This window comes from Cupressus sempervirens, chromosome 9, assembly GCF_028749045.1.
Source record: "Cupressus sempervirens isolate cs-2001-9-10 chromosome 9, ASM2874904v1, whole genome shotgun sequence".
NCBI lineage: Eukaryota > Viridiplantae > Streptophyta > Pinopsida > Cupressales > Cupressaceae > Cupressus > Cupressus sempervirens.
Window position 1 is genome coordinate 505433027 of NC_143126.1, and position 14068 is coordinate 505447094.

Sequence of the window (14068 nt, forward strand, 5' to 3'; positions counted from 1 at the left end):
CCCATATATACTCAAATAAATATACGAAAATAGATTGGTTAAAGAAAATAATCACCTTTCCATACTTAATATTTTGGAAAGTCACAATTTATAAAAAGTCACAATATTTACCTTGGTTCAAAAATATAACCTCAAAGTAATAAGAACATAAAGTCATGGGGCAAGAAAAGATCTCCCCATTTTTCTCATACTATGCCTTCAAGATTGGAAGTGATTCAAAAAGAAATTTTTTGAAATAAAACATTAAGAAAGATATAACTAAAAAAACTTAGTAATTAATGATAGAGGTCAGATCTGGTAGATAAGAATATACTAAAAAGAGTTAAAAAAAACTTTTCTAAAAAAAGTTTGAATAAAAGCTTGTAATGAGTAAGAGAGATTTAAAATAGAATATTGTACTTGTCTAAAAATGAATGATTTCATGCCAAAAATAGGTTGACAAGAGGCATTAATAAAAGCAAAAGATGCCTCTGTTAAGAAAAAAAGGAGAAGAAAGAATCTTGCAAAAAAACAAGCAAACTTTACAACGAAATCTAAATATAGATATCAGGTATAATCATTAGTGCCACAGACCTCAAACAGTAAAATTTCCCTAATTTGAGCTACAGTTTGCAGATTTCATTAGTTGAAGCCTTCAACTTGAAGGGGGCTAAACCATTTCTACTCTTTTTTTGAACGCAAAGAAGGACTGCAACTGAATATGCAAACTGAAATGCATGAAGCTGAATTGAAAAGATCAGGCAGTACCACTACTTAAAAGAGAAAGAGTTGATGACTGGCTGATACTGATAGCCAAGGACATGATGATAGATAATGATGGCCAGCAGGGCATAGTTGGCCCATCTAAAGAATCAATGGCCGACATCCTACCAACTCTTCCCATGATTCGGGGGTAAAAACCCTTCAAAACTGCCTCTCCCAGTAGCGAAAGCCCTAATCCACTACGCAGCCTCAAACATAACTCTACAACAAAATCACGGCAAACGTCTTGCAAAACATAGCCCCCTGAACATGCTGGTCTTTGGCCTGGGCTACGACAACCTGATGTGGAGAGCCCTAAATCATGGCGGCAAAATAGTCTTTCTCGAAGAAGACGAGGCTTAGATCGGCAAAATGCGAAGCATTCACCCCGAGCTCGAATCTCACTATGTGCAGTACCCTACAATGGTGACTGAAGCCTATGATCTCCTCAAATACGCTCAATCTGCACCCGAATGCACGCCATGGCAGGGAGATCTAGAGCTCTCGAGTTGTTCTAGGCTCGCCCTAAAGAATCTATCGCCTCATATTTATGACACAGAGTGGGATCTGATTATGATCAATGCTCCCAGGGGGTATGATCGATGAACCCACTAATATTATTGGAGATGCATTTTCAGAGAGGGCAGGCGCGATGGAGAGAGGAATTTAGGTGGGCCTAGTCTTGGAAGCCTACTTCCAAGACCTTTCATGAGAATGGGCATGAGAGAGAGATCCATTAGAATGAGAGCAGCTACCGCCACCATGGGCATGATGGTGCTCCTTGTGAAAAAAAAACACCAACCCCACAATATTTACTAGAAGCCCTCCAACAGAAACAAACAACAAGCTTGCCATAGCCCTTAAGATAATTTTTTTTTAAAATGGAAAATTAATCACAATTTTTGAACAAACATTGATATCAAGATAGAAAAAACCCTTTGGCGGCAAGCCTTCCAAAAGGGGTTAGATGAAAAAAAATAATAATAAGAAGAAGTAACCTGCACAAATTAGAGTAAATAGAGGTTAATCAGGTTTGGCGGTAAACCAGCCAAACTCAAAAAAAAACTCAATTTCTTCCATCTTAAGAATATTAAAGAAGAAATTAGTGAAATCTCTCTCAAGAGTCTCCTTCAAATCGTACCTTCATGCAAACACTCAAAACAAAGATTAAACTGCTCTGATACCATGTTAGAAATGGAAAAAGAAATCTGTAAATAAGCAATACCAGGAAAGAATCTAAGTGAGTAAATGCATGAAAGGATATTACCATAAAATAGGAGAGAGAAAGCTTGAAGCTCCAACACCATGAGACAAGATATTTGGAAAGGGGAAAGCAAAGAAAACCCCTTGTGACATTATGAATGAGGCATGAAAAGCCTAAGAAGAAAGAGAGAGAGAGCAAGAGAGCAATTGCTCATACAATAATTGAGAAGAGGAAGAAACCTCATTGTTAAATGAGAGAAGAGGGTCATCTCTTAAATAGAGATGAGAGAGAGAAGTTAGAATGTAACTCCCATGTCTATGAATGCCACCATTCATATGTGTGTGAGGCCAAGTGTGAGATTCCTCTTAAGGAGGAATAATCTAAAATTAGAAATTACAATATATATTTGTCCTCACATATTCCACTAGATGACAAAATAAGATGTAGTGGAAAAAGGACAAAAAAGAAATATATTAGGATACCTTGGCTTATATCCTAATATATTACAACAATAAAGAAAGGAGTTCTAAGCTTGGTTTATAAATACACCAAGGAAAGATTACAACTTCTAACAATATCTATGTCAAGTGAATTTACTAATCTACCATTACTGGCTAAATCAATAATATTCAAAAAACTAATAAAATATAAAAACTATAACACTAAATTTGAGCATTAAAAATAATTGGCTATTAATCTAAAAAATAGATATAGAAAGAGAATGGATTCAAAATATTGACAAATCATATGTAAGAACCAAAAATGATAAATATTGACCAATATATCTTTAATTTGTCTTTGTTCATTATTTCTTTTCTATAGTTTTGTTGTATGCTTTAAGCTAGTGCTTGGAATTTGAGCTTAATGTTTGTTTATGCTATTTACTCTCAAAATATTTTAGTGCTTCCAATTTGAGTTTAATATGTATTTATGTTATTTACTCTCAAAATAATTATATAATATTTATTATGATATATCTAATAGTACACATATCTAATTATATTTGATTACAATATATGTTAACTTGTTATTTGTTTTATTTGATGATGTTATGTACATAAGTAAAAGTTGATAGAAAACAAAGAAAAATGAGTAATAAGGAAATAATTATGTAGAAAATGAAAGTTAATAGAAAACCAAACAATAAGAAGGAAATATTTAAATAGAAAATTAAACTTAATAAGAATTAGAAAGTAAATAATGAAATAGTTATTATTTAATTGATTGAGCACAATTAGTAAAAATGACATGTTTCTTGATTAAACTTAAACCATTATCCCACCTCTAATAGTAATAAAGACCCCAAACCTAACATAAACTAACCTATTCCTAAATATAACATATATTATAAGCTTAATCATAGCCCTAATTTAACTACTCACTTCAATCATAGTAGTGACTAGTATTTAACCCCTTACCTTACCTATACTTCTTACACTAAACTCTATTGACAACCTTAACTACAATTATGGCCATAACTTTAATGCAAACCAAACAAATAAACCACAATTTTAAACAAGATCATAACTTGAACTCTAAACCTAGTCATAAACCTTACCATGGTAGAAATTGAATCTCTTCTGTTAACCCTAAAATTCTAACCTTAATCAAAACTTTAACCCTAGGCATAATTACAACCACAATATAAAAATGCAACCATAATCATAATTCTAAACCTTTATCATAACCTTGATGGTAATAACATTGACCCTAACCATGTTCATAGTTATAGTTATTACCATAAACCTTGGAACATAATCCTAATCCTAATCATTAGCTCTAAACATACTGAAAGACTAACTCTAACCACTATACTACCCATTATTTAAATCCTTTCCATTGGTTATTTAATATTTAATATTTTTTCTTGAATGTATATAATGAATCAATAACTATGAAATCAATAAATAGTAAAAAATCAATAATATTTATATCATAGGTTAATTAAGAATATTAAAGTATAAACTAGCAATAATATAATTATATTTAAACATTTATAAAAATAAATTTAAACTAAATAATGATGAAAATTTACCTTAATATACATATAAATTATCCTAATTTTATCTTAGTTTAGCATTTGACTTATGAACATTTTAATTCATAGATTTTGGAACTAAGCTATAACATTTATAATACATAAATCATAACTTAAAACATTTTAAAAATTAATACATATAAATTTAAAAAAACATTTAAATGAAATTAAATATTTAACAACATTGCACACACACACACACACACACACACACACACACACACACACACATAAACAAATAGATAAACAAACCTTAAAATCTTTTTAAAAATTATTTCATACTTTAAAACCCAAATCTTATGCATAAATATTTTGGAAAGATAAAAGTAAAGCTATTCTTTGTTTAAATAACCATCTTCTTTTTCAATCATTTATTTTACAAAACCAAAAATATTTTTTAATATTTTTTAAATTTTTTTTGGAAAAATACTCAAGTAGATGATAAATTAGGAGTACTGAGGTTTCCTAATAGATAAAATGTAAGAATTTTTGATCTCTAGTTGTGCTAAAACTGTGGCTAAAGAATGGTCGGTTGAGGATTACTAGTGAGGCGTAATGGACAAGGCATCTATGGGAGATGAATTTGTGTGTAGACAATGAAATTATGTCATGTTGTTTAGGTCATGACTTTTTGATGGATTGCTTTTGGTTTGTGTGAATTTCAGTAAAACATATTTGTGGTTTGGCTCTCCTTTGTGGATCAAACTGGTGAACTGGCAAGTGGAAATTGGCATGAACTATACATGGATTTGGAAAGAGGTGTTTGGATTTTTTTTTGATTTTTTTTGATGAATAGTGACCTTTTCTATTAATAAGATATACTCAGTTTACAATTCACAAAAATGGGGTCAGGGGATACAAGATCACCCCACAAAAGAGTCTGCACGGTCCAAGCCAGACTAAAATAATGGCCATAGCCAGAATCAAAAACTATTCATAAAAAAAAAAAACATATAAGGAAACCTTAGGCTGCCAAAGTAGTGCCAGCCAAGGGTGGTGGATCATCTTTATCTTAAAAACCCCAATCATCTTTAGGATTGGGGGGCGAGCTGAGAACAGTCCAGCCATCATCAATAGCAGCAGCAATTGTGGCAACCTTCACATCTTTAACCTCTGGCCGCGGAGGAGAAATTTCCAAGTCCAAGCAAGGCCACTTCCTAGAGTGCACACAATGAGAACTAGGAGGAGGAGCTGGGGAACAACCAGTACCACCATGGGGTGGGCAAGCTAAGCAACGCCTCCATCTGCCATGACCACCACTGGGAGAGCAGTAGCAGGAAGCCTGGGAGTTTGGGGTGTGTGAGCGGTGGTTGGAGGAGTGTTGCCGAGGATGGTGACCGCATGGCATCGAGGTCTCCACTTAAGCATCAGGAGAAACTCTAGTGATAGTACAAGGAGCATTGCACCAATGATTGAGCAGCTCCTATAGGTAAGTAGCTTTGAGTGCAACTTTATTAGCTTGCACTTGAATCTGCATAATCACATTATTAAAAATGCATGCCTTAATATACATAGCAATGTTAACATCCAAAAAACTATGTGTGAAAAGAACAACATTCCTATCTTTCCACAAAGAAAGTAGGATCTCCAGCCTAAAGATATGCCAAATCTGGGTGAACTTTCGAGGAAACATGGGAGAGTCACCTAGTAAAATCATATGCCAAGAGAAAGACTTAGGTCTGAATGGCTTGAAAAAATCATGAATCTTGTACCAATAATTCTGAGCACGTTTGCAAAACAAAAAAATATGCAAGAAAGACTCTAGTTGTCTAGAAAAGGGGCATCTAGGGTTAGGAACCCCAATGTGTTTGAGTTGAGGCCCCTAGAAAAGACTTTGGAAGGCCAGACACCAAGAAAAATGTGCAATCTTGGGTTCAGTTATAGCATTAGTGTCAAAGTGTTTTCTCCATTGAGAAAGAGAAGATTGCAAATGCCATATGTGGTTTAGCATATCCACCATGGGAAGATGAGGTGAAAGCCATCTGTAACCCAAACTTGACTTGTAATTAGAAAAAGGAGTGGCAAGAAACCACCTCTAATCAAGCCACCAAGGGCAAATAGATTGAATCCCCACTTTATGAACTAAGTGAATAGGGATGGAAGAAAGTAGAAGGTCAAAAGTCTACTAGTCTGAATGGACAAGGCGGTACTGTACTTGCATATCTTCCCAGGTCCTAGAACTCATAGTGACCTATGAAAAGAGGTCCTTAAGAGTTTTGATGCCATGTTTAAAAAAACATAGAGCACTAGCCCCTTGAATCTTAGTGAGGGGAGTACTCTAAATGGTAAATAGGGGAGACCACCATATGTTATGTTGATTCAAGGAGAGGCCATTGTGGAATTCATCTCCATCCCATCAAAGCCAAGGCTTAACAACTTCCCAGGCTTTCCAGATACTCTTGATGATGGAGTAGAACTGAATGACCACAGGCTCATGCATAATGAGAAAGGTTTGGAAACAAATCCCCTTCCAAGTAGGCCTATTGATAGGGAAGTTGGAAGAAATGTAGTGCTGAACCAAAATCTTCCAAGCTTCATCTCCTGAGAGAGCCCTAATAATCCATTTTGTACAAAGACCAAGGCCTTGTCTTTGAGTGAAAATCAAGCCAAGAGCACAGGACTCTTTTGGGAGACAACAAAAATCCCAGGCCACTCTGTGAAAGCCATGGTGATTAGAACCAGAGGCCCAGAGAAAATCCCTAAGCAATCTTTCTAGCTTCATGTAAGAAGCTTTGGATGGAGCGCAACAAGAGGAGTAATACACATGAGTGGTCGCAAGAATCTTAGAGAAAATTTGGAATTTTCTCGCAATAGAGAGTGGCTTTGTGATCCAGTAGTCGAGATTTTTGCTAATCTTAGCTAGCACAACATTCCAAAGTTCCATAGGCAATACTTAGAATGCAAAAGGAGTGCCAAGAAAGTGAAAGATTTCTCTGTGAGCAACCCATTTCCACTCAAACTGGCTGAGCCAAGGTGGAGCTAGTAAAAAGGACTGGCAAAAGCAAAGTTTTTTATGCCATTGAATGCCAGAACTAGATGCTTGAAAAAAGGTGTCCAAGCAACTTAAAGCATTATTGATTTTTTCTTCATCCTCTAAAAGAGTGAGAAAAGAATCATCAGAAAAGTGTCCATTGACTAATTGGGAGGATGATTAAGGCAAGGAAATGCCACAAACTATTCCTGAGGACACCGAATGCACAAGTAAATATTCAAAACCTTCTGTAGCAAGGACATAAAGTGCAGGAGCTAGCGGACAACCTTGTCTGATGGAACAAAATAGTCCAAAAGCCTCAGATTGTGAATTGTTGATGGTAATGCAAGCATTAGCATCCCCAAAGAGCATCTCCATGGACTAGAGGAAGTTGGGGCAAAAACCCAAAGCCTAGAGCATAGCCAAGATAAAGGGTCGTTCAATGTGATCATAATCTTTAGCAAAATCTATCTTTAAAAAGATGGCCTTCTGATTGGACTTGCGAACCCATTCCATTCCCTCCCAGACAACAATGATGTTGTCAAGAATATATCTAGACTTGATGAATCCAATTTGCTCTAGTTACACAATTAAGGGCAACATGTGCCTGATTTTTAGACAAAGTGCCTTGGCAATGATCTTATATGACACATTTGGAAGGCTAATGGGTCTCCAATTACATATATCCTCTGGATCACCGACTCTAGGTATGAATTTGATATTTCCTTTGTTTATAATGGCTCCTAAGCTTTTAGAGTGATAGGCTTCAAGATAAACTTTGTGTAGATCAGGACCTATATGCCCCTAGAGGTGTTTGTAGAATTCATAATGAAACCCATCACAGCCAGGGGACTTGTCATCTGCCAAGGAGTAAACTACCTCTTTAAGGTCTCAGGGGGAAAGAAGTTGCTCACAGAAAGCATGTTGCTCAATTGCCAGTTAGTTTGGAGTAATATAAATACACTTTCTGAGAGCTTCCTCCTGAGCAAGAAAATTTCCTTTTGAAGAAAACACATTCTCATAGTGATGAACAAATGCTTGCAGGATGGTAGGGAGACTAGACAGACCAACATTTCCTTGTTTGATTTTTTTAATCCCAACATTGGTATGATGGGCACGAAGAGCCTAAAAAAAATCTTTCGAGGCTTTGTCACCAACCTCCAACTAGTGGAGATGGGCTTTGATTTGGGCTCCCCATGCAACATAATTATTAGCAATTTTTTTGTCATGGAAAAGCTTGGCAAGTTGAATTTGCAAGTCCACATCAAAGGGATTGAGGGTGAGGGCCTCAGAGGCTTTTTGAGGGCAAGCATGCTAGCTTCATATGACCATTTACGGAAGATAGCCAATTGTCACCCATAAATGTGTAGGAACCAAGCAATTCTAGTAATGGCATCATTCCACCATTGAATCCATCCCCTTTGAGAATGTGGATGTGGCTCCAAGTTCCAAACACGTAGGATGTGTGAAATGGTGGAAGCATGCATTAGCACAAACATGTTGAGTAAGAACTAAGACTTGGCCACCTTAGGGATAGCTATTTTCTAAGAAATGATAGAATAAATGGGGTAGTGGTCAGATAATGTCACATCTAGCAGGGGAATGACAGGCAAATCTTGATCCTTAGAAAAAGAGAAAAAATATTGTGCAATGATCATAGCATGATCAAGGAATTTTAATATGCGATTAGAGCTAGCTTGAAAGTTGAACCAAGTGTGTCAAACCCCACTATCCTGGCAGTGGTTGGTATTGGGATAGAAAAGGCCCAATTTATTATGTATGTAATACCAGGCTTGTCTTTCTCTATCTGTCTAGCAAAAAGGTAGAATGTCATCTTTGTTAGAGGCCACTTCAACCATATTAAAGTCCCCACACATAACCCAAGTAGCTAGAGGCAAGTTGTCAACTAGTCAAGCCCGCATCTGGGATCTTTCCACAGCATCATTGGAAGCATAAACATTACTGATTCCAAAAGAATGATTGTTAATGGAAAGAAAAAGCCAAATAATTCTATGTGTAGGGTTAGAACCATGTGAAATAATAGCAGAATGAAGGTGAGGTGAGAGGAGAGTAACTACACCACCTTGGCTAGCTGTGTGCTAGAAAGAAAACATCACACCATCCTACCAAATTACGTGGCATGCCAAAGAAAGCATGAAACTAGAAATTTTTAGTTTTGGCATGTCGTGGATCGAATTGGTGACCTCGAGCTATGAAATTTGTGTTGGTTTTACATGGATTGGGCAAAATTTTGGGGGAAGAGATGAAGAAGATTTGATGGAATGCAAAGTGCAACAAGAATATTTTTTTTTCAAGTCATTAAACTAGGCTAACACGGTCAATAATTGATAATAAAAATGTTTCTAAGAAATTAATAGAACTGAGATGAGTACACAAGTAATAATGAAAAAAATGAAAAGTCAAAGAATCAGATGGTGGAATGCACAAAACCTTATAGTAAACAATAGTTTCGGTAGCCTTTGTTCTCTATGTAGCATGGGTAGCCTGAGATGTGTTGCTAGTATACAGTAATACCTCCCCAGACTGCAATAACTCCAAATTGATGGAGCAATAACTTTGTTTACAGTATTGGTCATCATTTTTGAAGAAGTCCACAAGAATGTTCTAGTGTTGACAAACAACATAGCACCTTTTGTCACTACTTTGGAGATGTAGAAGCCTATTATCTAGTTTGAGGCATCTGAGAGTTTCCCAAAAAGTACATATATATCTCAAATCAATCGCATTAAATGTGTCATCAGAATGAAGGAAAAATGAATGAAAATGTTAGATTCTATGGTCATCTAACTTTGATTGCATGCCTCCCTCAACGAACAGAGGGAGCGGGCAGTGAGTTGATCTTAATGAGAGTAATGTTAACTCATTAAAACCACCATGCCATGATTATCTTGTTGTTGCATTACATATTTTGAAATGATTTTGGTGCTAGAGTCAAAATATGTGGCAGGGAACAATTCAAGTGAATAGCTCATACCTCCTGTCAACTCACCTAGTGCCAACATTATTTTCACCACTCCTGATTTTTAAACTAGTTCAATGGTTGAGATGTTAGAGTAATTAGTTGTTTTCATTTATTAATTAAATCACTTTGATTTAATTAAATAAGTTGCCTATTACTCTAGTTTGCTTAAGCTATTTTGTAGGTGCATATAATTAATATTTTATTAATTATATTGTGCAACCTAGCTTTTTTAGGCTTTTAGGTTACCCTTTTGGGTTTCGATCTCCTTTTATAAGGATTGATCTCTTTGTATTTTTTAATATAGAATCCATTGAATAATATTTTTCTTCTTCGTCTGAGTTTTTCAGATCAAACCCTTACCTCTTCTTGTCTTTTTCTTCTCCATGACAAGTTTTCTACATGCAGGTTTTCTTGGGCTTCATGGATATGTTATGCACTTTTGCTCAAATCCTACATGGTATCAAAGCTAGATCTGTTGTAGCTTGTTTAGTGTTTCAAGAAAAAAGGAGAACAAGGGTTTGGCAGATTAGATCTAGTGTTTTTTCAAGTTTTTTTGAGAAAATGTGGGGGGGGGGGGGGGGGGTCACCAATTTTTGGAGTAGTTTGAGGCAAAACGAACATCATGAATGGATTTATAAGGTGTCAAAACCCCCATTTTGATATAAAATTTGTCCGATTTGGACAACGTTGATCTGGGAGGCAAAAACAATTTGTCTGACAGGCCCGTATGGCCACTGGCATGCGGATCGAGGCAAAAAAACTTCTAAAAAATGCAAAAAAAAAAAAAAAAAAAAGAGGCACCTTTTTCTGCAATAGTTTAAAAAATTGTGTATAGTCACTGCAACCGCTAGTAGTTAGCAATAACTGCCTGCAGTAAACCGTCGGCGATCCACTGACTGCAGTAGCTCCCGGTGACCGCTGCCGCTCAGCACCCTCTACCACTAGTGGCACCGCACACCCACCACAGTGGCCACCAATGGCTCCATTGCCGTCCTTAGCTTCGTCTCCACCCAAGTGGTAGTGGCATTTTTTTGTGAAGTATTTTTTTTCTATTAAAAAAAATAAATTTTCATGCATTCTAGAGGCCCTATAGGTTTTTTTTCCAAGATGGAGATATTTGTATAGGTTTTTAGAGTTTTGATGCAATTTGGTTGCCTATTTTGGCAGTCAAAGTCGGATGTTTTGTTTTGCACCCTAAGAGGCGTATCTTGAGGATCCGATCTATGTTTTTGGACTTCTTTATATTGCTAAAAAGCTCTTTCTGTGCTCTTTTCAGAGATCCTAGTTGTTGTTCTTGATTATACTCTAGGCACATTTTATTTAGCCTTCTACATTTTTGCATGATGGTGGATATCCTAGTTGTTTCAGGTCCAGGGATTGATTTTGTTGCTTCAAATACTTCATTTTGTGCTATACCTTCTGTTGTTTCAGTCTTATGTTTTTTTTAATCATTTTTGATATTTATTGTAAGCATCTTAATGCAAATGCACTGAGATAAAGTGCCACTTCTTGCATTTCAGGATCATTTTCATCATTGTGATTTGTCGTACTCGCACTATTTTATAAAGTGTCATGGGGGGGGGGGGGGGTAGTTGATTTCCATTTAGGCCCTCTTCCTTTGTCAAGTGAGTGTCCCTTCCATGACATTAGCCCCATGATGTTTCGATGACATGTTCCTTTATAGGTGTCTATACCTCACTCTTGATGTGTTTGGTTCCCATGTTGTAGGAGATTTTTGGCTCATCTTTTTAGTTGCCTGTCACCTCACCTTGTCTGCATTAAGGGGGGGTCATATTGTTGGTTCTAATGCTTTCTTGGTTCAATGGTTCATTAGTGTGAGCTATGTATTTAGTAACTGATCCTACATACTAGGAGATTGCAGTGGCTGGCTACCTATGCATTTTAGTGAGATGGATCATCTACCATATAGATATGCTTAGTTAGTGCCTTCTACTTCTGTGGAAGTTCTTCATATTAGCAACTTTTGACAAAGTTTTGCGGTTTTTCATTCTTCAATGGTTCTCTTCATGATCTCTCTTTGTTCCTTCTTCTGGAACATTCTTTGCTATCTCTTTTTGGAGTAGGGTTTTTCCAATGTGGTTTTCTCTATTTCTCCGGTATACAGAAATTTCCTTGTATTGGGTACCTGATCAGGCCTTATTGTCGAGACCCACTTTTCTGCTTTCATAGCTGTGCTAGGTTAGCTTACCTCCTAAGCTTCGCTTAAGGGGGGGTGTTAGAGTAATTAGTTGTTTTCATTTATTAATTAAATCACTTTGATTTAAATAAATAAGTTGTCTATTACTCTAGTTTTCTTAAGCTATCTTATAGGTGCATATAATTAATATTTTATTAATTACATTGTGCAACTTAGCTTTTTTAGGCTTTTAGGTTACCCTTTTGGGTTTCGATCTCCTTTTATAAGGATTGATCTCTTTGTATTTTTTAATATAGAATCTATTGAATAATATTTTTCTTCTTCATCTGAGTTTTTCAAATCAAACCCTTGCTTCTTGTCTTTTTCTTCTCCGTGATAGGTTTTCTGCATGCAAGTTTTCTTGGGCTTCGTGGATTTGTTATGCGCTATTGCTCAAATCTTACATGAGATCTCTTCAATGGTCGTCCAACCTTACTCGTTAATTATGACCATCAATTCAATAATCAGGCCATTCACTTCATATTGGGAACACGGACAGTGTAATTATCTAAGATATAGAAAATAGAGCATATAACTATAATTTGTAAGTGATATATATGGTATTCAATTAGATATTTTGTATCTTATAAGAAAAACCCCCCAAAAAATTGTATCTCTATTTTGGGAGGATAGGGGTGAGAATTTTTATTAGTCTTGCCTATCTATAGGTAGGAACTAATGTTTTCGATTGCACTTTCAACATTAGTTTACATTTTATAATTTTTGATTTCATAGTATTACTGATGTTTGAGTTGCCTTTTATTTCTAATTTCATTTCTTAAAGAAAAAATATTATTTTTTATTTGGTCTTTGTAATTTTGCTTGGGTTTTTATTAATTTCTTTATCCAAAAATTTGGTAAAAAATGTCAAATTATGAAACTTCCAGATCTTATAGATATTTTATTGTATAAGGTATAATACTATTGATATTCATGCTTAAACCAATAGAACATACAGTCTGTAATAGTAGCCTTAGCACAAATGTCCAAAGCTTTCACTATTTTAGCTTCTGTTATTCTACCCTATCAAAAAATGCACAAAAATACTTCAAGCTTTTATTGGGTGCACCATTTCTTCTTTATGGGTTCTTGTGGCTCATTTTTTTCTTTTTCGTTGGCAGAGATTTCTTCGATTTCATTTGTTCTTCCCCATTTTTTTCCACAAAGATTTGGGTTTTGTGGTCGAGATAAGAATGGAAAATAAGACAGAGAGTTCCAAGCTAGGTGGAAAACTTGTGGGCTTTTTTAATTGAAAAAGATGACGCCCAAATCTAGTGGGTTAAAATTGTAGCCTATTTGGTAAAAGGATTATATTTTTAGTACTATTTCATATATGTTAGTTAATAATAATATAATTATTTAGTATTTTTAATAAATATGATGTATAAAATTGTTATTAAACAAATTAAAGGTACTACTTTTAAATAAAAATAATATTTATAAATTAAATTTATCAAATATTTATATATTTATATATTTACAAAATATACACAACAAAGTATTAACTTCGATATATATTATATATAATTTAATTTTTTTCTTCACAATCAATAGTTACAATTTATGCAACGAATTAAATTGTCTTGTTGTAATATTATACATTTTAATCAATATATCTTAGAATATAAATGGTATGGAATTTATTTTCTATTGTAAAATTGTTAAAATTAATTATTTTAATTCCTTTGTATAGGAAGTACAAATTTTATTTGATACCTCTTTTAGTAAGAGTCAATGAGTAAAGGTTGCCCATTCCACCAAAATCAGTTGGAGTTAGATATCAACTCCACCTGTTATATATTACATCTCTGGAAGTTTTACCTTTAATGGATGACATAATCAAGGAACATGTTATCACCCTTATATTTTCTTTGACCAATAACAAGAATGATACAATGATTCTTACTGTTGAGAACTAGAAGTACCTACATTTT

The 14068-nt window shown here is 34.9% G+C and overlaps 1 pseudogene; it reads left to right on the forward strand.

Moving 5' to 3' along the window:
* Positions 1 to 885: 885 nt before the first annotated feature.
* LOC149539554 (glucuronoxylan 4-O-methyltransferase 1 pseudogene) lies at positions 886 to 1347 on the forward strand (annotated as a pseudogene).
* Positions 1348 to 14068: the final 12721 nt, after the last annotated feature.